Source organism: Nerophis lumbriciformis, linkage group LG04, assembly GCF_033978685.3.
Source record: "Nerophis lumbriciformis linkage group LG04, RoL_Nlum_v2.1, whole genome shotgun sequence".
Lineage (NCBI taxonomy): Eukaryota > Metazoa > Chordata > Actinopteri > Syngnathiformes > Syngnathidae > Nerophis > Nerophis lumbriciformis.
This window is the reverse complement of record NC_084551.2, coordinates 13,489,045-13,512,500: the sequence shown is the minus strand read 5'-3', so window position 1 is coordinate 13,512,500 and position 23,456 is coordinate 13,489,045. Positions and strand designations below refer to the sequence as shown.

General features: G+C 38.1%; 1 protein-coding gene across 21 annotated transcripts in view; it reads left to right on the top strand.

Annotated features, from left to right (window-relative positions):
* The window catches only part of rims2a (regulating synaptic membrane exocytosis 2a), a 343,114-nt gene that overhangs the window by 485 nt on the left and 319,173 nt on the right, over positions 1–23,456 (top strand). The window lies entirely within an intron of this gene.

The following is a 23,456-nucleotide window of genomic DNA, read 5'->3' as shown; positions in this document are numbered from 1 at the left end:
GCATCCATGCCACGGATGGAATAATCGACGTTTAATCGAAGCAACAACAAAAAAACCTTCCCCACGTTATATAAATATACACATTTTTCCTTATTGTTGTCGTTGTTGTGGTGCTACTTTCTAGTGGCCATTTTCACGTCAAAAAACAAAACCAAAAAAAAAAAAAAAACACGTCAAGTTGCTTCACCTTTTTCCCAGCGTCTACGTCATCGACGTTACACAATATGACGCGGGAAAAGATCATGTAAGGTGTCCGAACGTGGACGCGCACACGCCGGCCCGTGCACGGATGCCGCTTTCAGCACCAGGCGCTGTCCACTAGATTGCTGTTCTTTGTACTTTGTAAACACTTTGACATTTCAACAGTTTCTTGAAATGGATCATATTAGTACTTTTTACTTTTTTCTTTGTTTAATCGATTCCCTAATTTAATAAGGCATCGTTTGCCAAATTGTGTGAAGTGAAGTGAATTATATTTATATAGCGCTTTTCTCTAGTGACTCAAAGCGCTTTACATAGTGAAAACCCAATATCTAAGTTACATTTAAACCAGTGTGAGTGGCAGGTGGGTAAAGTGTCTTGCCCAAGGACACAACGGCAGTGACTAGGATGGCGGAAGCGGGGATGGAACCTGGAACCAGGCCCGGCCCTAACCAATCTGGCGCCCTAGGCAAGATTTTAGGTGGCGCCCTTCCACATCGGCAGTGAAGTGTATATACTCACAAGAACCCGAATAGCTTTGTCTTTGACCTTTTTTTTTTTTACTTACAACTGTACCTAATATATAAAGGGGTGGAAAAGTGACTATTACCTGCAGGGCAAACATTAGCTAACCAGATGGCAATAACAATGTAAACAAAAAACACCTGCTTAAAAGATCTAACACAAATGTCCCTGAGGAATGTAAGGTGGGAGTACTGTAATTACCTAACGTTACATTATTATTTTCCATAACAATTTAGCCCCCTCCACAATATTAACCCGACGTTAAAACAGAACTAGCTATTTATTGATTATCAATTGCCGAATCATGTAACATTAGCTTAATGCTAAAAAGCCAGGTTACTATCACATTCTGTAACAGACAAATAATTTCATGTAGGCTAACATTACCTACCTAATACCTCTGTCTTTTCTCGTTTCTCCTCCTCTTCTTTTCTCTTTTTTTCTTCCCTGGGCACCTGACAGTTTTGGCCGTTTTGACATCTTGTGTTGATTTTTTGATGTGGTGACGTCCAAAAAGAGTCATGATACGGGAAGGGAGGGGGCGCACCGTGCGGGGGGAGGAGGGGGGGCGTAATGTTGTAACAAATAATATTTCTATTAAATAGGCTTTACTTTGCATTTTAATTAACGTGGGATTATTTTTTGTATTTAGAAATAATAGTACCAACTTTTTTTTTCTTTTTTTTTTCTCCAACATTTGTGGCACTGGCGTGGCGCCCCCTTATGGACGGCGCCCTTAGCATTTGCCTATACGGCCTATGCCACGGGCCGGCCCTGCCTGGAACCCTCAAGTTACTGGCACGGCCACTCTACCAACGAAGCTATACCGCCCCGTATATATTTTTTTGTATATTGTCTATAATGCGCAATCCTAGCTCATGATAATAACAGTGTCTCAATATAGCTATGCTGCTATAGTAGACACGCAAAAACCACCACAAACAAATGTAATGGAGATCAAGTAAATTGTTACAATTGTGTAAAAAATATTGTATGTATTTACTGTTTGAAACTTTTATGCGCTAACTTTCCAAAGTGTTGTCGTCACTTGTAAACTACGCCCCAGGTAGCACACGCACACACACACACACACATTTGCTTTGCGGGGTGTCAATTAATGATAGCGATTTGGGAGATTTGAACGTTATGGTTATGGTATTAGCTTATATGGTACATCACATATTTACAGTTTCACATTCCAACATGTCCGAAAAGTAGTAGGAATCCACAGAGCTTATTTGTTCATATGTTTCCTAGTATTTGCTAACACATTTATTCACTTCCTGTCTCAATCTGTTACACAAAAACAAATAAGTTAATACATCCATCCATCGATTTTCTACCGCTTGTCCCTTTTGGGGTCGCGGGGGGTAACGAATCGATAAAGTTCTCATGAATAGATAGCTTTTAATAAATTGTGATTCACATAATTTGCTGAAAGATTCTGTCTCATTATCAATAAAGCTGTTCTTTGTACTTAGTAAACACTTTTACATTTGAACAGTTTCTTGAATAACTTCTTTGTTTAATCGACTCTTTAATTTAATTACACGTCGTTTGCCAAATTCGTATATATTTTTTTGTGTATTGTCTATATTGCGCAATCCTAGCTCATGATAATAACAGTGTCTCAATATAGCTATGCTGCTATAGTAGACACACAAAAACCACCACAAACAAATGTACCGGTAATGGAGATCAAGTACCGTATTTTTTGGAGTATAAGTCGCACCGGAGTATAAGTCGCACCTGCCGAAAATGCATAATAAAGAAGGAAAAAAACATATATAAGTCGCACTGGAGCCCGGCCAAACTATGAAAAAAACTGCGACTTATAGTCCAAAAAATACGGTAAATTATTACAATTGTGTAAAAAATATTGTAAAAAATACTGTTTGCAACTTTTATGCGCTAACTTTCCAAAGTGTTGTCGTCACTGTATCTCGCCCTCTTCCGGCTTTTAGCTTGTAAACTACGCCCCACGTAACACACTAAAATACATATGCATTAGCTTTGCGTGTTGTCAATTAATGATAGCGATTTGGCAGATTTTAACATTATGGTTATGATATTAGCTTATTTCAAACATGTATACAGTTACAATATGGTACATCACATATTTACAGTTTCACATTCCAACATGTCCGAAAAGTAGTAGGAATCCACAGAGCTTATTTGTTCCTATGTTTCCTAGTATTTGCTAACACATTTATTCACTTCCTGTCTCAATCTGTTACACAAAAACAAATAAGTTAATACATCCATCCATCCATTTTCTACCGCTTGTCCCTTTTGGGGTCGCGGGGGGTAACGAATCGATAAAGTTCTCATGAATAGATAGCTTTTAATAAATTGTGATTCACAAAATTTGCTGAAATATTCTGTCTCATTATCAATTGTGAAGTATATTTATATAGCACTTTTCTCTACTGACTCAAAGCGCTTTTACATAGTGAAACCCAATGTCTAAGTTACATTTAAACCACTGTGGGTGGCACTGGGAGCAGGTGGGTAAAGTGTCTTGCCCAAGGACACAACGGCAGTGACTAGGATGGCGGCAATAAAGCTGTTCTTTGTACTTTGTAAACACTTTTACATTTGAACAGTTTCTTGAATAACTTCTTTGTTTAATCAATTCTCTAATTTAATTACGCATCGTTTGCCAAATGCATATTTTTTTTTTTGTATATTGTCTATATTGCGCAATCCTAGCTCATGATAATAGCAGTGTCTCAATATAGCTATGCTGCTATAGTAGACACACAAAAACCACCACAAACAAATGTAATGGAGATCAAGTACCGTATTTTTCGGAGTATAAGTCGCACCGGAGTATAAGTCGCACTTGCCGAAAATGCATAATAAAGAAGGAAAAAAACATATATAAGTCGCACTGGAGCCCGGCCAAACTATGAAAAAAACTGCGACTTATAGTCTGAAAAATACGGTAAATTATTACAATTGTGTAAAAAAATACTGTTTGCAACTTTTATGCGCTAACTTTCCAAAGTGTTGTCGTCACTGTACCTCGCCCTCTTCCGGCTTTTAGCTTGTAAACTATGCCCCAAATAACACACACACATACGCATGCATTAGCTTTGCGTGTTGTCAATTAATGATAGCGATTTGGCTGATTTTAACATTATGGTTATGGTATTAGCTTATTTCAAACATGTATACAGTTACAATATGGTACATCACATATTTACAGTTTCACATTCCAACATGTCCGAAAAGTAGTAGGAATCCGCAGAGATTATTTGTTCCTATGTTTCCTAGTCATTGCTAACACATTTATTCACTTCCTGTCTCAATCTGTTACACAAAAACAAATCAGGTAATACAATGAATCGATAAAGTTCTCATGAGCTGTTAATACATTTTCATTCAAATAATTTGCTGAAAGATTCTGTCTCATTATCAATAAAGCTGTTCTTTGTACTTTGTAAACACTTTGAAATTTGAACAGTTTCTTGAAATTGATCATATTTGTACTTTGTTTAACTTCTTTTGTTCCCTAATTTTATTGCACATACTGATATGTTAAGGGTTTTACATGCATATAGATGTTTAACATTTAGTTTTCCTTTGAGATGATATTTCTCAATAGTGCAAAATAAATAAACATAAGCAAATATACTATTGGCGCTAATTTTTTTGATTTTTGCCTCTAAAGTCCTCCTGTGTCCAGGGACTTATTTCTTCAGATTGTAAACAATAACAAAAATTACTCCTATGGTGTGTAGACTAGCATGTTCTGTTAGTAAGTCATCGCCCTCCAGTGATAAAAATACTTTTAACAAACTTAAAGTAGAAAGGGGATACATAAGGCCCAATTTGTCACGGTTTATCTACACGTCATGTGACGAATGGGCAGGGGGCGCTTAAAATGTGTTTTATGGAGATTTCCACTTCGACTACAGCATCAGTTGCTATGTAGAGTGGTGCTTTCCATCATTTTTAGCAGACTGCATTGTAAAATGATTAACCCCCACCCGTTCCTCTTACGCAATATCCACCCAAGAATGGGGCCATGTGAATCCCTTCCCTACTGTAGTTCATTTTACCGTCAAGAAGGCAAGGATTGGTGACTTAAAAGCAGCTTTGCACTATGGAGGGACGTTAGCCACTAACTCTCTTGGGAGGGCGCTGCAGTGCTTTGAGGATGCATTTGTTCGCTTGTTGCTGTCAAATTTGCACCAGGCGCTGTCCACTAGAAGGCTTCATGGAGTTTTGTGTGTGTGTGTGTGTGTGTTTTTTTTAAAGATTCCTTTAACCTTTACCATGTGGATTATAATTCTCTTTTATGATGAGATATTACACTCCCAGTCTTGCCCGGGTTATAAAAACTCAAGCAGCTGATGTATTGTAAATTACACAAATAGATAATGAGAAGCCATCCTGATCATTTTTTGGGGTAGTTTTTAGAGATGTTCCGGTCATTCATGAGTGAGATCGGCCATTACTGATACCGATCACATGTTTTAACTGTACATTTTTAAAAAATGTATTTGTAGTTAATGCTATTGACAGTGTAACAATATTGAAACAATATTTAAACGAGTTTCTTCTTCTGTTTTATTACATACCATTTTTTTATCCAACTAAAGTCAATAGTACACAATAACTAAAAACAGCAAAACCTACAACAGTATCGCTACTCATTTAAATCTTCAGTCTTTCTGTGTCCAGGAAATTATTCCCTGAGTTTGTAAATATTGACCAAAACGACAACAAACGATTTAGAGAAAATAAAATCATCAACCTAATCAGTCCAGTATAGGTCATGTACTGATACTATGCTTGGTATCGACGCCACTAATTCATAGCTCGATCCGCCCTCATGTTGTCGTGTGCTGGCTGTGACTGTCGTATACTGGCCCTCTAACTCTTATTAATCTACTTGTTAATACCTGCTTAATTTTTACTTCTTTGAACTTTACTAAGCTCCTATTTCTTGGTGTTGTTTCAAGCGTGCTAATCAACTATCTTAAAGATTAGCATGGCTGCCAGTTTGCTCTTGATGTGTAACATGTTTATGGTACTTAATAGTGATACTTAAGATAATAAGAAACATAGTTTATTTTCCGTAATGGAGGTGATATCTAATTATCTTAGGAAAGCAGCTCCACCCTGTGTATGGAGACACATAATTACTGCGGCTGCTAGCCGCTTGTCAGCCGGGGGATTAAAAATAAATGCAGTGTCAGCCAGAGAGGATTAGAATTTGTGATTGACATTAAAAGGCATTGATCGGCAATAGTGATCACATACTTTTTTTTTTAATACAAAAATCATCCGATACTGATCGCTGGCCGATTGATCGGCTCATCCCGAGTTGTGTTTCTTCTTTACTGCACAAGGCCACACTTGATTTTTTTCTATGCAGATGTTATTGACCTAAATGGCAAAACCAACCTTTCTTACCTATTGGTACCTGTTTTTGTGTATTTGGGATCTGCATAACTCCCGAAAAATTGTAATCAAACCATGGAGGCATGGCAGAAATGTTTATCAATCAATTGTGCCTTTCCTCCAAATTAAACATATGGAATTTGCCCAATTTTTGACCTGTTTCCCATTGGTGACGTCAGAAGATTTCACCATATATGGTAAAGTGTTACCCGTAGAGCTTTGCACGACTCCGCCATAGAAGATTGACTTTATAGTCGATAAGCTCCTTCTTTTTCTCTATCTTCTTGTTGTGGGGCAGACTGGCTAGTACATGCACATGCATCCTTCGCTGTTACCATTTCTAATACAAAGTAACGTACAGTTCTAACTTATACCTGTCAGTAGACTTCATATGGCACCGCTAAAACTCCCAACAAAGATGACAGGGAGAAGACGCAGTCAAAATGCAGCCACGTAAATAAGGCCGCCCACAAAACGGCGTATCCTGTAAAGACGGTCTTGATTGAAGAAAGCGGCTTGAAGATGGTCTGTAAAACATAATCCATGCAAAATTCAGACAAAAAACCACAATCACATGTTATGTAGACCACAAGGGAGTGTTGTAAATGTTGAAAAAAAAATCATAAAAAGACTCCTTATTGTGATGCACGTCACTGTAGGTCTATTTTAGGCTTTCCCGCCCCCCCTACAAAGTTCCTAAACTCCCCAATGTATTATCATACATTGCTATCTCTGTTTTCGTTATTAATCATTTCCAAAAGGTCAGTCAAAATCTAAATCATGTAAAAACGTACTTATTTTTCCAAATAGCTCTTGCTTAGTGGTTTGCTATGCTTTTTTGTATCCTCTTATGGTGTATAGTGTAGCATGTTTAACAATTACATGTCCTCTTGTTCTCCAGTGATAATAATACTTGTAAGACTTCATTGGTGGTTTAGGAACTGCTCTGTGGAGGGACATTAGTTGCTAGCTCGCTAACGAGGACGCTACATTGTGTTGAGAGTGCCTTCTTCAGCTGGTTTCTTTAAAATTCGCAGGACACAGCGAAAACAATATGCTTTATCACGATTTGAAATTAGTAATAAAAGCGCTATCGTTTGCCCAATTCTTATACCGTATTTTTCGGAGTATAAGTCGCACCGACCGAAAATGCATAATAAAGAAGGAAAAAAAACATGTATAAGTCGCACTGCAGTATAAGTCACATTTTTGGGGGAAATTTATTTGATAAAAGCCAACACCAAGAATAGACATTTGAAAGGCAATTTAAAATAAATAAAGAATAGTGAACAACAGGCTGAATAAGTGTACGTTATATGAGGCATAAATAACCAACTGAGAACGTGCCTGGTATGTTAACGTAACATATTATGGTAAGAGTCATTCAAATAACTATAACATATAGAACATGCTATACGTTTACCAAACAATCTGTCACTCCTAATCGCTAAATCCCATGAAATCTTATACGTCTAATCTCTTACGTGAATGAGCTAAATAATATTATTTGATATTTTACGGTAATGTGTTAATAATTTCACACATAAGTCGCTCCTGAGTAGAGATGTCCGATAATATCGGCAGGCCGATATTATCGGCCGATATATGCGTTAAAATGCAATATCGGAAATTATCGGTATCGTTTTTTTTATTATCGGTATCGTTTTTATTTTTTTTTATTAAATCAACATAAAAAACACAAGATACACTTACAATTAGTGCACCAACCCAAAAAACCTCCCTCCTCCATTTACACTCATTCACACTCATTCACACAAATGGGTTGTTTCTTTCTGTTATTAATATTCTGGTTCCTACATTATATATCAATATATATCAATACAGTCTGCAAGGGATACAGTCCGTAAGCACACATGATTGTGCGTGCTGCTGGTCCACTAACCTTTAACAGTTAATTTTACTAATTTTCATTAATTACTAGTTTCTATGTAACTGTTTTTATATTGTTTTACTTTCTTTTTTATTCAAGAAAATGTTTTTAATTTATTTATCTTATTTTATTTATTTATTTATTTTTTTAAAGTACCTTATCTTCACCATACCTGGTTGTCCAAATTAGGCATAATAATGTGTTAATTCCACGTCTGTATATATCGGTTGATATCGGTATCGGTAATTAAAGAGTTGGACAATATCAGAATATCAGATATCGGCAAAAAGCCATTATCGGACATCCCTACTCCTGAGTATAAGTCGCCCCGGCCAAACTATGAAAAAAACTGCGACTTATAGTCTGAAAAATATGGTATATGTTTTGTATATTGTCTATATTGCGCAATCCTAGCTCATGATAATAACAGTATCTCAATATAGCTTTGCTGCTATAGTAGACACAAAAACCAATACAAACAAATGTCATGGAGATCAATTAAATTATTGCAATTCTGTTACATAAAAAATTATTAGTCAAAAGTAATGTGACCATATTAATACGTTTATGTTGCTTTCTGTGCTGGTGAAGCTGCATGTCATGGCTTGTTTGTTAAGCAAGTGCAAGGATCCCAAAGTTGGCAGAGTTCAGGACTTCATTAGCATCAAATTGTTTACATATTTCACATTGTAAGACGATATCAGTAATACTTAATGTCATGCTTACCTATCACAACCTTTAATTAGGAAAGACACTACGATATTGACGTTATGCATTTAGATAACTCATTTGTTATTATTTTTCTTATTAAAAAGGAAGATATTCTGAAGATTTAGGAGAGGCAATGCAGGACATATTCCACACAGGACAGGTCCTGATGAATACTTTTCAAATAATCAACGTATTGATAAAGCCTATGTTTGTGCAACGAATAATGTCCGAGAACAGCACTTTACAAAGATGACAATACAGTTTTGATTGAAACTTGCTCTTTTTATGATGATTGATTGACTGACCACCTGTCTATAGTGTACTTGGCCCTGAATAGGATAAGCTGTAGAAAACGTCACTATACTGAGAGGTGTTTATCAACCTTTATCCAGCTAAGGCACATATTTTACATTGAAATAATCTCACGGCACACAACCAAACAAAAATATTGTTTGGATTTACATGTTTGCAACTTTTATGCGCTAACTTTCTAAAGTGTTGTCGTCACTATATCTCTCCCTCTTCCAGCTTTTAGCTTGTAAACTACGCCCCACGTAACACACACACCCACACATGCATTAGCTTTGCGTGTTGTCAATTAATGATAGCGATTTGGCAGATTTGAACATTATGATTATGGTATTAGCTTATTTCAAACATGTGTACACTTACAATATGGTACATCACATATTTACAGTTTCACATTCCAACACGTCGGATAAGTAGTAGGAATCAGCAGAGCTTATTTGTTCCTATATTTCCTAGTATTTGCTAACACATTTATTCACTTTCTGTCTCAATCTGTTCCACAAAAACAAATAAGGTAATACAATGAATAGATAGCTGTTAATAAATTGTGATTCACATAATTTGATGTCTCATTTAAATTTGAACAGTTTCTTGAAATGGATCATATTACTTTTTTGTTTAACTTCTTTGTTTAATTGATTCTCTAATTTAATTGCACATACTGATATGTTAAGGGTTGTGCATGCATCCAAATGTTTCACATTTAGTTTTCCTTTGAGATGATATTTCTCAATTGTACAAGATAACTAAACATAAACAAAAACTACTATTGGCGCCGATTTAAATATTTTGTTTTTTCCCCCTAAAGTCCTCCTGTGTCCAGGGACTTATTTCTTCAGTTTGTAAACAATAACAAAAATGACTCCTATGGTGTGTAGACTAGCACGTTTTGTTAGTAAGTCTTCGCCCTCCAGTGATAAAAATACTTTTAACAAACTTGAAGTAGGAAGGGGATACATAAGGCCCAATTTGTCAAGATTTACCTACACGTCATGTGGAGGTGCTTAAAATGTGTTTTATGGAGATTTCACCTTCGACTACAGCATCAGTTGCTATGTAGAGTGGTGCTTTCCATCATTTTCAGCAGACTGCATTGTAAAATGATTAACGCTCCCCCCCCTTTCCTCTTATGCAAGATCCACCCAAGAATGGGCCCATATGAATCCCTTCCCTACTGTAGTTAATTCTACCGTCAAGAAGGCAAGGATTGGTGTCTTAAAAGCAGCTTTGCACTATGAAGGGACGTTAGCCACTAACTCTCTTGGGAGGGCGCTGCAGTGCTTTGAGGATGTGTTCCTTCGCTTGTTGCTGTCAAATTTGCACAGCTACATCAACATTTTCAGCCAACTTTATTTCATCTATGTCACGTGTCAAACTCAAGGCACGAGTCCCGGATCTGGTCCATCTCATAATTGTATGTGGCCCGCGAAAGCCTGGAAATTATGTGCATCAATAAAGCACCTTCACTTTTTTACTAGACCTATTCTTTCTTTCAATTTTGACAGAAAAATTGCATGTCTTTTAAACTTGAGAACAATCTGATCATGCAAAAAACATTATACTAACACAGAGGTGTCCAAAGTACTGCCTGCAGCTCCAGTTTGGTTGGATTGAATATTGTTGGATTAAAAAAATAACAATTAAAATCCCCCCCGCCCCCCCCAAAAAAAGAGCAACAATTTGTAATCTAATGCGAAAATTTTTTAAACATTTGATACCAATAACGTAGGCATGTCCAAACTTCTTCCACCAACGGTCGCAAACTGCAAAGTCAAAGTATGCAGGGGCCATTTGGATTTATTTTTAAAGGACAGAAAAGGACATTATTCGTCCAATGTTTGAAGACAATACTTTGTCAGCTTTGTATTATATTAGGGCTGCAACAACTAATCGATTAAATCGATTAAAATCGATTATAAAAATAGTTGCCGATTAATTTAGTCATCGATTCGTTGGATCTATGCTATGCGCATGCGCAGAGGCAATTTTTTTAATTAAAAAAAATAAATAAATACATATTTTTTATATATTTCTTTTTATAAACCTTTATTTATAAACTGCAACATGTACAAACAGCTGAGAAACTAATCAAAATAAGTATGGTGCCATTATGCTGTTTTTTTTTTCAATAAAATACTGGAAAGGATAGAAATGTAGTTTGTCTCTTTTATCCGATTATTAATTGATTAATCGAAGTAATAATCGACAGATTAATCTATTATCAAATTAATCTAAAAACTAATAATGATACACTGTCACATATAATAATTATATGTGACAGTGTATCATTATTAGTTTTTAGAATCAACATTTCAGCTTTTTCTCATGACATTTTGCTCTTTTTTTTAATTATTACTCTTCTTTTTTTTTTTACCACTGTAATAATTAATAAAGACACACTTTGTTACATAAAACACAGAGCTGACACTAAGTTTGTCTTTAAACATATGTGATGTCTGTTTTTAGCATTATTTATTCTACAAAAAAATATATATCAATATTGTCCCCATGTACTTTGACTTTTTAGTATGTGGCCCTTGTTGGAAAAAGTTGCAACACCCCTGTATTATTACCATACATTCCAAAAAAAATGTTGTTAGAAAAAAAAATGCTTGTTCCCCAGACTTATGGTTTCAAAAGCAAGTACGTTACCCACCAATTTGTACGTAAAAATTGAATAATCAAATCCATAGCGATTTGTGTAATAAACATAATGAGGTGATTATACATATAAATTCATATATAGTCATAACTGCAATGTGGGCCTCAATGAAAACGAGTTTGACACCTCTGAGTCACAATATCGTCTATATTGCCCAACTGTACTCGGAGCCTGAGGCACCCGATGGCCACCTACAACCACAATCACAACTTTAAAAGTAATACACATTATGTACTGCTACAACATTGCTAAATTAATGCCACCCTAGCAGTATTATTATATTCCCATAGACCAGGGGTGACAAACTCATTTTAGCTCAGGGGCCACATGGAGGAAAATCTATTCCCAAGTGGGCTGTAATGGTAAAATCATGGCATGATAACTTAAAAATAAAGACAACTCCAAGTTGGTTTCTTTGTTTTACTTTGGCCAAAAATAGAACAAGCACATTCTGAAAACGTACAAATCACAAATAATCCTCTGGACAAAACACTTCCAGTTTGTTGAAAATTCTGAGGAAATAGGTGCAGCTTCAAAAACACAATGGGCTTAGACTTGGTCTCAGTGTATCTACAAAGCCAGGAGTAAACTTTAAATCACAGTCTTTCTGGGATTGAACAAAAACCACAACATGTAAACTCTTCGAGGTATCAAATACCTCCTTTGTCATGTCCACGTATCAATCCAGTGCTAACTCATACTTGCCAACGCTCCCGAATTTTCCGGGAGACTCCCGAAATTCAGCGCCTCTCCCGAAAACCTCCCGGGACAAATATTCTCCCGAAAATCTCCCGATTTTCAGCCGGAGCTGGAGGCCACGCCCCCTCCAGCTCCATGCGACCTGAGTGAGCCTTTTTTCATGATGGGAGGACAACAGGGTGACAAGAACTAAATCATCTAGACTAGAGATAAATTGTATTATTATGTTTATCTTACCTAAAAATAAATATATATATTAATTTAAAAAAAATAAAAATACATTTTTACTATATTTTGCTAAAAACATCAAAATTAATTATATTTTTATTTGGATTTTTTCTGACTCCTTATTACATTCAGCCATAGAATTATACACTAAAATAAACATATTTGAAATAATTAATTTGAAATGATCATAATTCATTTAAAATGACCATATTTAATTATTAAAATAATTGCTTGTTTATCAACAACTGTAACATTGTATTCATTACATTTTGAAGCTCTCAGAAGCCAAGTTATGTTATATTCCTTAATATTTATTTTTGCAAGTTTGAAGTATCAATTATCTAAACACAGTTTTGTTTGCATATTTTCAGGATGTATATATATATATATATATGTATGTAATACTTGACTTGGTGAATTCTAGCTGTCAATATACTCCTCCCCTCTTAACCACGCCCCCAACCACGCCCCCCCCCCCTCCCGAAATTGGAGGTCTCAAGGTTGGCAATCCAGTGCTAACTCAACAAACCGTAAGAAACAGAGGTTAAAACTATTCAAAAGGGTTAAGTTCACTTTTCTCGTGTTTGACAGAGACAATTTGGGGGAGTAAGGGTGCCAAATAACGATGTGTTCGAAGCGGAAGACATAAAACGGCAGGTTTTAAGTTTGATGTGGGTTGAGGAGGAGGAGCCACAGTCACCCTTTACTGTGTACCTCCTGCTTGGCCCGTTTGCTTGCCTAACAGAATTGCTATTGTGACATCCGGTGGACACATTTAGAACAGAAGTTTCTTTCGTTAAAAAAAAAAAAGAAGCTGATCATTTTTTTACTTGGCAAACTCATCACGCGGGCCGGATAAAACCTGTCCGTACGATTGCCACCCCTGGCATAGACATTAGGGTCTTGTTTTATTGTGTAGGTGTCCCTAATGAAGTGGCCTATGTGTGTGCAATAGCAGCTGAGCAAAATAGTGTTGTCCGTGTCTGGCCCATGTAGATCCATCTATGGCAAGCTTGCCCAGTGACTTCAGCGCGAAAGCTATCGCTGCGAGCTTTTAGGATGCATTAGAGCTGTTGTTTCCCTCCATCATGTAAATATTTGCACTAGGGCAGCATTCCTAATGGAAAGAAAGTCATGCAAGCCCTACCTAGTGCTGCTGCATGAAAATACATGACTCATGTACTCCAAGACACGGCTACGGTACTTCAGCTGCTGCCTGCATGAATCACACAGGCTTTTTCTTTTCACGGCCCTGCAAAAACTCACCCCTTCCCCGTCTAATAGTGGAGTGTTTTCCACACATCCACTTTCTTTGAAATAAACATTTGAGTTGCTCATCGTCAAGCTTCGTCATGAATGAACATCTCAGCGGAATGTTAGATAACTGTTAAAACTGACGGCATATAGTAGTCACTTGTGTCGATCCCGTATTGAAATGATGAAATGAAGTGTTGCTACACTTGCTTAGTTCCTTGGGTTTTATATACAGTCGTGGTCAAAAGTTTACATACACTTGTGAGGAACATAATGTCATGGCTGTCTTGAGTTTCCAATACTTTTTACAACTCTTATTTTTTTGTGATATTGATTGATTGGATTTAGATTTATTGGTCCCCGTTGGGGAAATTCATTTTCACTGCCGTACATTTAAACAATAGACATTACACATCACGAACAAAAATAACAAAAAGACATCATACATGACCAACACATTTACAGGCTGTTTAGGGCGGCTATTGCTGCAGGGATAAGGCTTTTCCCAAGGCGGGCCCTCCGGAATTTGATAGAGTGATTGTAGCACATACTTGTTGGTCACAAAAAACAACAAGTTTGGTTATTTTATGAATTTATTATGGGTCTACTGAAATCTGCTGTGTCAAAAGTATACATACAGCAATGTTAATATTTGGTTACATGTCCCTTGGCAAGTTTCACTGCAATAAGGCGCTTTTGGTAGCCATTCACAAGCTTCTGGCAAGCTTCTGGTTGAGTTTTTGACCACTCCTCTTGATAAAACTGGTGCAGTTCAGCTAAATTTGTTGGTTTTCTGACATAGACTTGTTTCTTCAGCATTGTCCACACGTTTACGTCAAGACTTTGGGAAGGCCATTCTAAAACCGTAATGCTAGCCTGATTGAGCCATTCCTTTACCACTTTTGACGTGTGTTTGGGGTCATTGTCCTGTTGGAACACCCAACTGCGCTCAAGACCCAACCTCCGGGCTGATGATTTTAGGTTGTCCTGAAGAATTTGGAGATAATCCTGCCTTTTCATTGTCCCATTTACTTTCTGTAAAGCACCAGTTCCATTGGCTGCAAAACAGGCCCACAGCATGATACTACCACCACCATGCTTGACAGTAGGACTGGTGTTCCTGGTATTACAGGCCTCACCTTTTCTCCTCCAAACATATTGCTGGGTATTGTGGCCAAACAGCTAAATTATTGTTTCATCTGACATCACATGGACAAAGATAAGACCTTCTGGAGGAAAGTTCTGTGGTCAGATGTAGCCCCTTTTGACTAGGGACGTGGTGTTGTTTCAAGCGTGCTAATCAACTACCGGTACCTTAAAGATTAGCATGGCTGCCAGTATGCTCTTGATGTGTAACATGTTAATGGTACTTAATAGTGATACTTAAGATAATAAGAAACATAGTTTATTTTCCATAATGGAGGTGATTCTAATTATCTTAGGAAAGCAGCTCCACCCTGTGTATGGAGACACATAATTACTGCGGCTAGCTGTAAAACTACGCCATCGCCATTGTCGATTAATGCCTTTTAATGCCGATCACAAACGCCCATATCCTCTGGCGGACATTAGGCCTTTTTCCAAAAGCTCAGGAACTTTTGGTTCCTGGGTCTATAGGTTGCTGTAGAAGTGTGTAGTTTGTGTTTCCACCACATTTTACAGTTCAGGGTAGTTTATTTAAATTAGGCTGATTACATAGAGTACAGGCCAAAAGTTTGGACACACCTTCTCATTCTATGCGTTTTCTTTATTTTCATGACTATTTACATTGTAGATTGTCACTGAAGGCATGAAAACTATGAATGAACCCATGTGGAGTTATGTACTTAACAAAAAAAGGTCAAATAACTGAAAACATGTTTTATATTTTAGTTTCTTCAAAACAGCCACCCTTTGCTCTGATTACTTTTTTTGCACACTCTTGGCATTCTCTCGATGAGCTTCAAAAGGTAGCCACCTGAAATGGTTTTCACTTCACAGGTGTGCTTGAAGCTCATCGAGAGAATGCCAAGAGTGTACAAAGCAGTAATCAGAGCAAAGGGTGGCTATTTTGAAGAAACTAGAATATAAAACATGTTTTCAGTTATTTCACCTTTTTGGCGGTTGTGTCTTGTGCAGCCTTTTGAGACACTTGTGATTAAGGGCTTTGATTGATTGATAATAATTCAACTTGAAATCTAACTCTGCTGCTGCCATATTGACCAGGTCTACCTTGCTAAAAAGATTGTTGATCTCAATGGGACAAACCTGGATAATTGACATCAAAAATAGTGCTATAAAAGAAATACCTTTTGTACATCATAACATGATATATGTATAAAAAAAAAAATGTAAAAAAAAAAAATATATATATATATATATATATATATATATATATATATATATATATATATATATATATATATATATATATGACACTGTGGCGCAAGCGCGATGTCACGTTATCGATGGGAACATTTATTTTTAGACAATATGATTTGCCTGAGTGGCTAAGAGACCCTGAGATTAGCAAGCGGTAGAAAATGGATTAGAAAGGACAGATTTAAAAAAGTAATAATAAAAAAAACAACTGACTTGGGACGTCACTTCCCGCGGGCCGGATTTTGGACGCTGGCGGGCCGAATTTTTATTGACATCCAGCATCAGACATTCCTATCCAATACTCCATATTTTCTTACATCATATATCTATTGTCTGTCCTAAGTGTCAAAATATTTTTTTGTGTATATCCCGATGCCACCCCTCCACCCCCCCAAGTAAATGGGGAAAAAAACAGCAAGAAAACTAAACAAAATAATAATAATATTTACAGATAAATCAATTAAATAAATAATAATTAAAAAAAACTAACACCCCATAAGCCTGATTTTATTTTCTCGAATTAGTGGTTGTACTCTTTAAAAAATAAAATAAAATAAAATATTACTCCCTATATGTCTATATATATTTTTTCCATTATTATTTACTATTTGTTTATATCATTTTATTTGATTTCTGATTATTAGTATTGATAATTTACTATTATTATTATTATTATTTAATTGATTTAATTTTATTTATTTATTTAAGTGTTGATTATCTTAATGTGTTTTGTGGCAACTCCAACTTTGACCAAAGTGTCAATTGCTCTGTAGAGTGGCGATGTCCATTATTTTCAGTAGACTGCATTGCAAAATAACTAATCCCCCCTTATTTACTCACACGAGATCCACCCAGGAATGGGGCCATATGAATCCCTACCCTAATGTAGGTCGATTTTTTTTTTTTTTTTTTCTCAAAATCATGTTGTTTTTATTACTGTTTACAAAGTCAGGGAATAATTGAGGGTAAAGACTAAAGGATTTAAATGAGTAGTAGATAGTTGTTTTTGTTAAGTTATTGTGTACTATTGACTCTGTTATGCTCAAACAACTGTATGTAACAAAAGGAACTTGTATGGGTATCGGCCATTCTCACTCATTGATGATCGGAATCGGCAGCATAAAACCCTGATGGAACATCCCTACTATTGCTATGGTGAAGTAGTAATATTTTAAATTGAGTTTGTCAGACTAGTATTCGGTCTGTAAAGACACATTGAGTCATCATGAGTCATCAAACGAGTTAATCCCCACTTTCTTCTCTCCCCGTGAATCACACCAGCGTACATTAAAGCATATACGAATGTAGCGTTTATTTGCTCAGCCCTGGCGCAGATATTTCCTGCAGCGGATTAGCTCGTCTTTGAACGGTTTGTCGCATTTCCAGCGGTGTCAGAATCCAACACCCACACCGCCACATACCCGACCCGTATAGCCGCGTGCATCTGCGCAGTCACGGTCCAAATCCCGCAGCAGCAGCAGCAGCAGCAGCAGCCATCATGGCATTTCAGGAACGTGTCAGTTTGAACATACAAGTGTGTAATCTAAGGGAGGGCACCCTGGGAGGCCTCCAGCTGTAGATGCAACGTACACGTGTGCGTGTAATTAGCTACTTTGCTGTATGTGCGTGTTCAAAAGGAGACGCGGCCGTGGAGATACCTTTTGTGGAACGCCATACAAATGTGTGCAGAGCTGCAACAAAGCATGGCTCCAGGTGTATTTGCGTCATTAAATCTTTGTCGGCGAGCTCGGCATTCCATGCATCAGTGCGTCTCTGAGCAGAACGGTAATGATGGCTATGGGACCCCCATCCCCCATCTGCCCAGACATTGTATACAATTGAAGCCAGCTTCAGCTGCCTATGATGGGGTGACCCCCAAAATGCCCGGGGCTCCACTTCTCCTTTTCTCTTCTCTCCTTCGGGGCGACTTCCTGTTTCTGCTTGGTGGCTACGAGTAAAGGGAGGGTCAGTGAGGTTGGTTTCTATCTTCGCTGGAACTTTCCCAGGCATATTATCTCTTTCTCCCGCTCTACAGTGTTCATGCAGTCAAGCATGCGCCTGTTTAATATGCACACACATCCAACACACAGGAGAACTAGGTTAAACTGCACCGTATTCAAGGCACCTCAAGGAATATGTTTGACTGAACTAACACCTTTTAATAAAGTTAAAGTACCAATGATGGTCACATACACACTCACTATGTGTGGTGAAATGTGTCCTCTGCATTTGACCCATCCCTTTGTTCACCCCCTGGGAGGTGAGGGGAGCAGTGAGCAGCAGCGGTGGCCGCGCCCGGGAATAATTTTCCAACCCATGACGCTGAGTGCCAAGCAGGGAGGTAATGAGTCCCATTTTTATAGTCTTTGGCATGACTCGGCCGTGGTTTGAACTCACGACCTACTGATCTCAGGGCGGACACTCTAACCACAAGGCCACTGAGCAGGCTAATAGACGGTGGAAGCTCAACTTTACGAACTTGGGGCGGTATAGCTCGGTTGGTAGAGCGGCCGTGCCAGCAACTTGAGGGTTGCAGGTTCGATCCCCACTTCCGCCATCCTCGTCACTGCCGTTGTGTCCTTGAGCAAGACACTTCGCCCTTGCTCCTGATAGGTCGTGGTTAGGGCCTTGCATGGCAGCTCCCGCCATCAGTGTGTGAATGTGTGTGTGAATGGGTGAATGTGGAAATAGTGTCAAAGCGCTTTGAGTACCTTGAAGGTAGAAAAGCGCTATACAAGTATAACCCACATTGTATCTTGCTGACAATGAAGGCTGGCAAATCCCTGTAGCAAGAAAGCCAGCTTTTCATGTGTGATGTAGGTGACAACACAGCAAATGCAATGTAAAGGACACATACGTGGTGAGAATGAGGGCAGAGATAATTAACAATGTTCGAAAGGGAGTCATGTAATGTGAGCATAAATGAGGTCTTAGTCTCCTTTGCACGAGACACAAATATGTTATTTTGTTTATGTGTGGGGGTAGGGGTTCAGATAAAAAAATTGTTTCAGACGTTTCAGACATTGTCCCGTTATGAGATATTGTAAGTGTACTGAAGTCGAGACCCGGGGTGGACCACTCTGACGTCTCTGCTAGCCCCACTATGGACTGGACTCCCACATTATTAACTGTATCCACTCTAAATTGGCCCGAGTGTGTGAATGTGAGTGTGAATGTTGTCTGTCTATCTGTGTTGGCCCTGTGATGAGGTGGCGACTTGTCCAGGGTGTGCACCGCCTTCCGCCCGATTGCAGCTGAGATAGGCTCCAACAACCCCCCGCGACTCCAAAAGGGACAAGCGGTAGAAAATGGATGGATAGGCACTGTTAATTGGCCCGAGTGTGTGAATGTGAGTGTGAATGTTGTCTGTCTAGCTGTGTTGGCCCTGTGATGAGGTGGCGACTTGTCCAGGGTGTACCCCACCTTTCGCCCGAATGCAGCTGAGATAGGCTCCAGCACCCCCCCCCCCCGCGACTCAGCGGTAGAAAATGGATAGATGGGCACTCGGCATCCATTGCACCGATCCCTCATGGGGTGGGTCCGCACATCTGCGGCCCCTTCCAATGTTTCTCATTGTTCCCATTGGGTTGAGGTTTTTCTTGCCCTGATGTGGGATCTGAGCTGAGGATGTCATTGTGTCTTGTGCATTTCTTTGAGACACTTGTGATTAAGGGTTATATAAATAAACTTTGATTGATTGATGATAATTAAACTTTAAATGTAATTCTGCTGCTGCCATCTTGACCAGGTCTCCCTTGCTAAAGAGATTGTTGATCTCAATGGGACAAACCTGGATAATTGACTTCAAAATAGTGCTATAAAGTAAATACCTTTTGTACATCATCACAACATGATGTGTTGTATACAGTCGCGATCAAAAGTTTACATACACTTGTAAAGAACACAATGTCATGGCTGTCTTGAGTTTCCAATAATTTCTGCAACTCTTATTCATTTGTAATGGAGTGATTGGAGCACATACTTGTTGGTCACAAAAAACATTCATGAAGTTTGGTTCTTTTATGAATTTATTATGGGTCTACTGAAATCTGCTGGGTCAAAAGTATACATACAGCAATGTTAATATTTGGGTACATGTCCCTTGGCAAGTTTCACTGCAATAAGGTGCTTTTGGTATCCACAAGCTTCTGGTAAGCTTCTGGTTGAATTTTTGACCACTCCTCTTGACAAAATTGATGCAGTTCAGCTAAATTTGTTGATATTCTGACATGGACTTGTTTCTTTAGCATTGTCCACACGTTTAAGTCAGGACTTTGGGAAGGCCATTCTAAAACCTTAATTGTAGCCTGATTTAGCCATTCCTTTACCACTTTTGACGTGTGTTTGGAGTCATTGTCCTGTTGGAACACCCAACTGCACCCAAGACCCAACCTCCGGGCTGATGATTTTAGGTTGTCCTGAAGAATTCGGAGGTAATCCTCCTTTTTCATTGTCCCATTTACTCTCGGTAAAGCACCAGTTCCATTGGCAGCAAAACAGGCCCAGAGCATAATACTACCACCACCATGCTTGATGGTAGGAATGGTGTTCCTGAGTTTAAAGGCCTCACCTTTTCTCCTCCAAACATATTGCTGGGTATTGTGGCCAAAAAGCTCAAATTTTGTTTCATCTTACATCATATGGACAAAGTTAAGACCTTCTGGATGAAAGTTCCGAACTTTCCTCAAGGCTACCAAAAGCGCCTTATTGCAGTGAAACTTGCCAAGGGACATGTAACCAAATATTAACATTGCTGTATGTATACTTTTGACCCAGGAGATTTGGTCACATTTTCAGTAGACCCATAATAAATTCATAAAAGAACCAAACTTTATGAATGTTTTTTGTGACCAACAAGTATGTGCTCCAATCCCTCTATCACCAAAAAATAAGAGTTGTAGAAACTATTGGAAACTCAAGACAGCCATGACATTATGTTCTTTACAAGTGTATGTAAACTTTTGACCATGACTGTATATATATAAATATATATATACTATATATTGCAGCCTCCTGCGATAACGGTATATATCACTGATATTATGAATTTCTACGTAACTGGAGTAGGTTAACTTCACATACATGTAACGTTGAATATGACATATATGGTCAGACTACAGACACAGCATAAGATACCCTAGAAACATCCAAGTTTAGGAGTCGTACGTCAATAGTGATAGCCACCCGTTTAACTATGTTGTGTATATATATATATAGTGCATGCAGAACCAAATACTTTGTCATCTGGTACTACTTGTCTTGATGATTCAAGAAAAAAAAAGCAATTATCATAACCAGCTCGTGTTTAAATGTTGCAACAAAACATATGTTGTCTCAAGACTTACCAACAATTAATATTTAATAACACAAAAAAAGTACAGAAAATTGGTCAAGTTAAGTACCGATGTCGATTCCCAGGTACCGGAAATCGGTAACGTATCGGTTCACATGTGAACGGTACCCATCCCTAGTGTGGTGTCACACTTATTATTGGTACCATTCTTTGCAATACACTTTCTGCTGGTAATAGAACAATCATGTATCATTAAGAAATACTTAATGATACATTATATATACAATATATTAATATTAATAATATGTATGGGCAAAGGGCTAACCTTAATTAAAATATCCGATCAGCTGCTATCATAGAGTGCATGTATTACTGTACTATTTAGCATGTAAACAATCATGGTGAAAGGTGTAGGGGATTGGTGTGAGTGTGTGTTTACCATGAAGAGCTTTGACCTAGAATTAGCTTTGATTGATTATATCCTACGTCCTTTTCCTCAGCGCACCCCCCATCATACATGCATACTCCCTTATCTGATGGTGCTAGAGAGCTTGGTGTACCAGCTGTGGTCGGAGCGACACAGAAGCTTTACGCTCCCTTGACATTACACCCTCTCAGAGGAGCGAGCGCAGGTTGTGGGACAAACGTCCATGTATGTTACAGAGGCTTAAGTGTCGGAGGGTTTTCGTTTGACTTTTACAACCGACGTCGGCGCCTTTTTATCCCCTAACACTACACTTGCACTTGCACGGCGCCGCTGCTGCCCACTGCTCCCCTCACATCCCAGGGGGTCATCAAGGGATGGGTCAAATACAGAGGACAAATTTCACCACACCTAGTGTGTGTGACAAACATTGGTACTTTAACTTAACTTTAACTTTACACATACAAACTGTAGCACACAAAAAAGCACATTTAATAAAAAAAACGTTATTATGGTCTTACCTTTACTTATAAATTAAGTCCATGCGCCGCAACTAAAGCCCTCACTTAAACTTTCCACGTGCAAGATTGAATCTATTTAAAAAAGTGTAACCGAGGGTTTGTAAATGTCGCCTATACTGTATGAAACTACAAAATAACAAACACGGAGGCTCCAGTTTACACGAGGACCACTTTATTTACCTTCTTTCAAAAACCTCCGCTCCACTCCGTGTCATCACTTCCGCTCTTAGCGCCTTCAAAATAAGAGCTCAAGGCATATACTGTATAACAGCGCATAACAGGAACTTAACATCACAAAGAGGAAAGCCCATTAAAATAGGTTACAAAAGTTATTTAATAAGAAGCCAAAAAGTGCAAAAACAATAATGTTCGTGTTGGAGGAGTTGTGAATTAGATACACCTGCAGTCTGCAGGTGTACCTAATGTTGTGGCCCTGCAGTCATTCACAACTCCTCCAACACGAACATTATTGTTTTTGCACTTTTTGGCTTCTTATGAAATAACTTTTTTAAATAGATTCAATCTTGCATGTGGAAAGTTTAAGTGTGGGCTTTAGTTGATACAACAATTCTAAGGCGGGGGTGCAGGAGGCGGGATTACTGGAGCCTCAGCCAGTGCGTCTTTTGCAGCCGTTTTATGATCGCTCAGCACAAGAAATACGTTACACACATACAGTTGTTGACAAAATACACTGTACATTATATACCTCAGCTAACTAAACTATGGAAATGTATAATATGATTCATATAGCAATACAGTCTCACTGCACAGCAGGCCAGCAGTTAGCCGAGTCCGGAATCCATGTTGAGGCACTGAGTGACGTGCCTCAACTGGTTGCTGTTCACCGCATCGTCTCTTCTCAGTACTTGAACGGCAAATGTGAAAATTCAGCGATTTTGAATAAAAATAATCTAAAACTGGTGAAGTTAAATGGAAAATAACTTTATAGTGGAAAGTTTAAG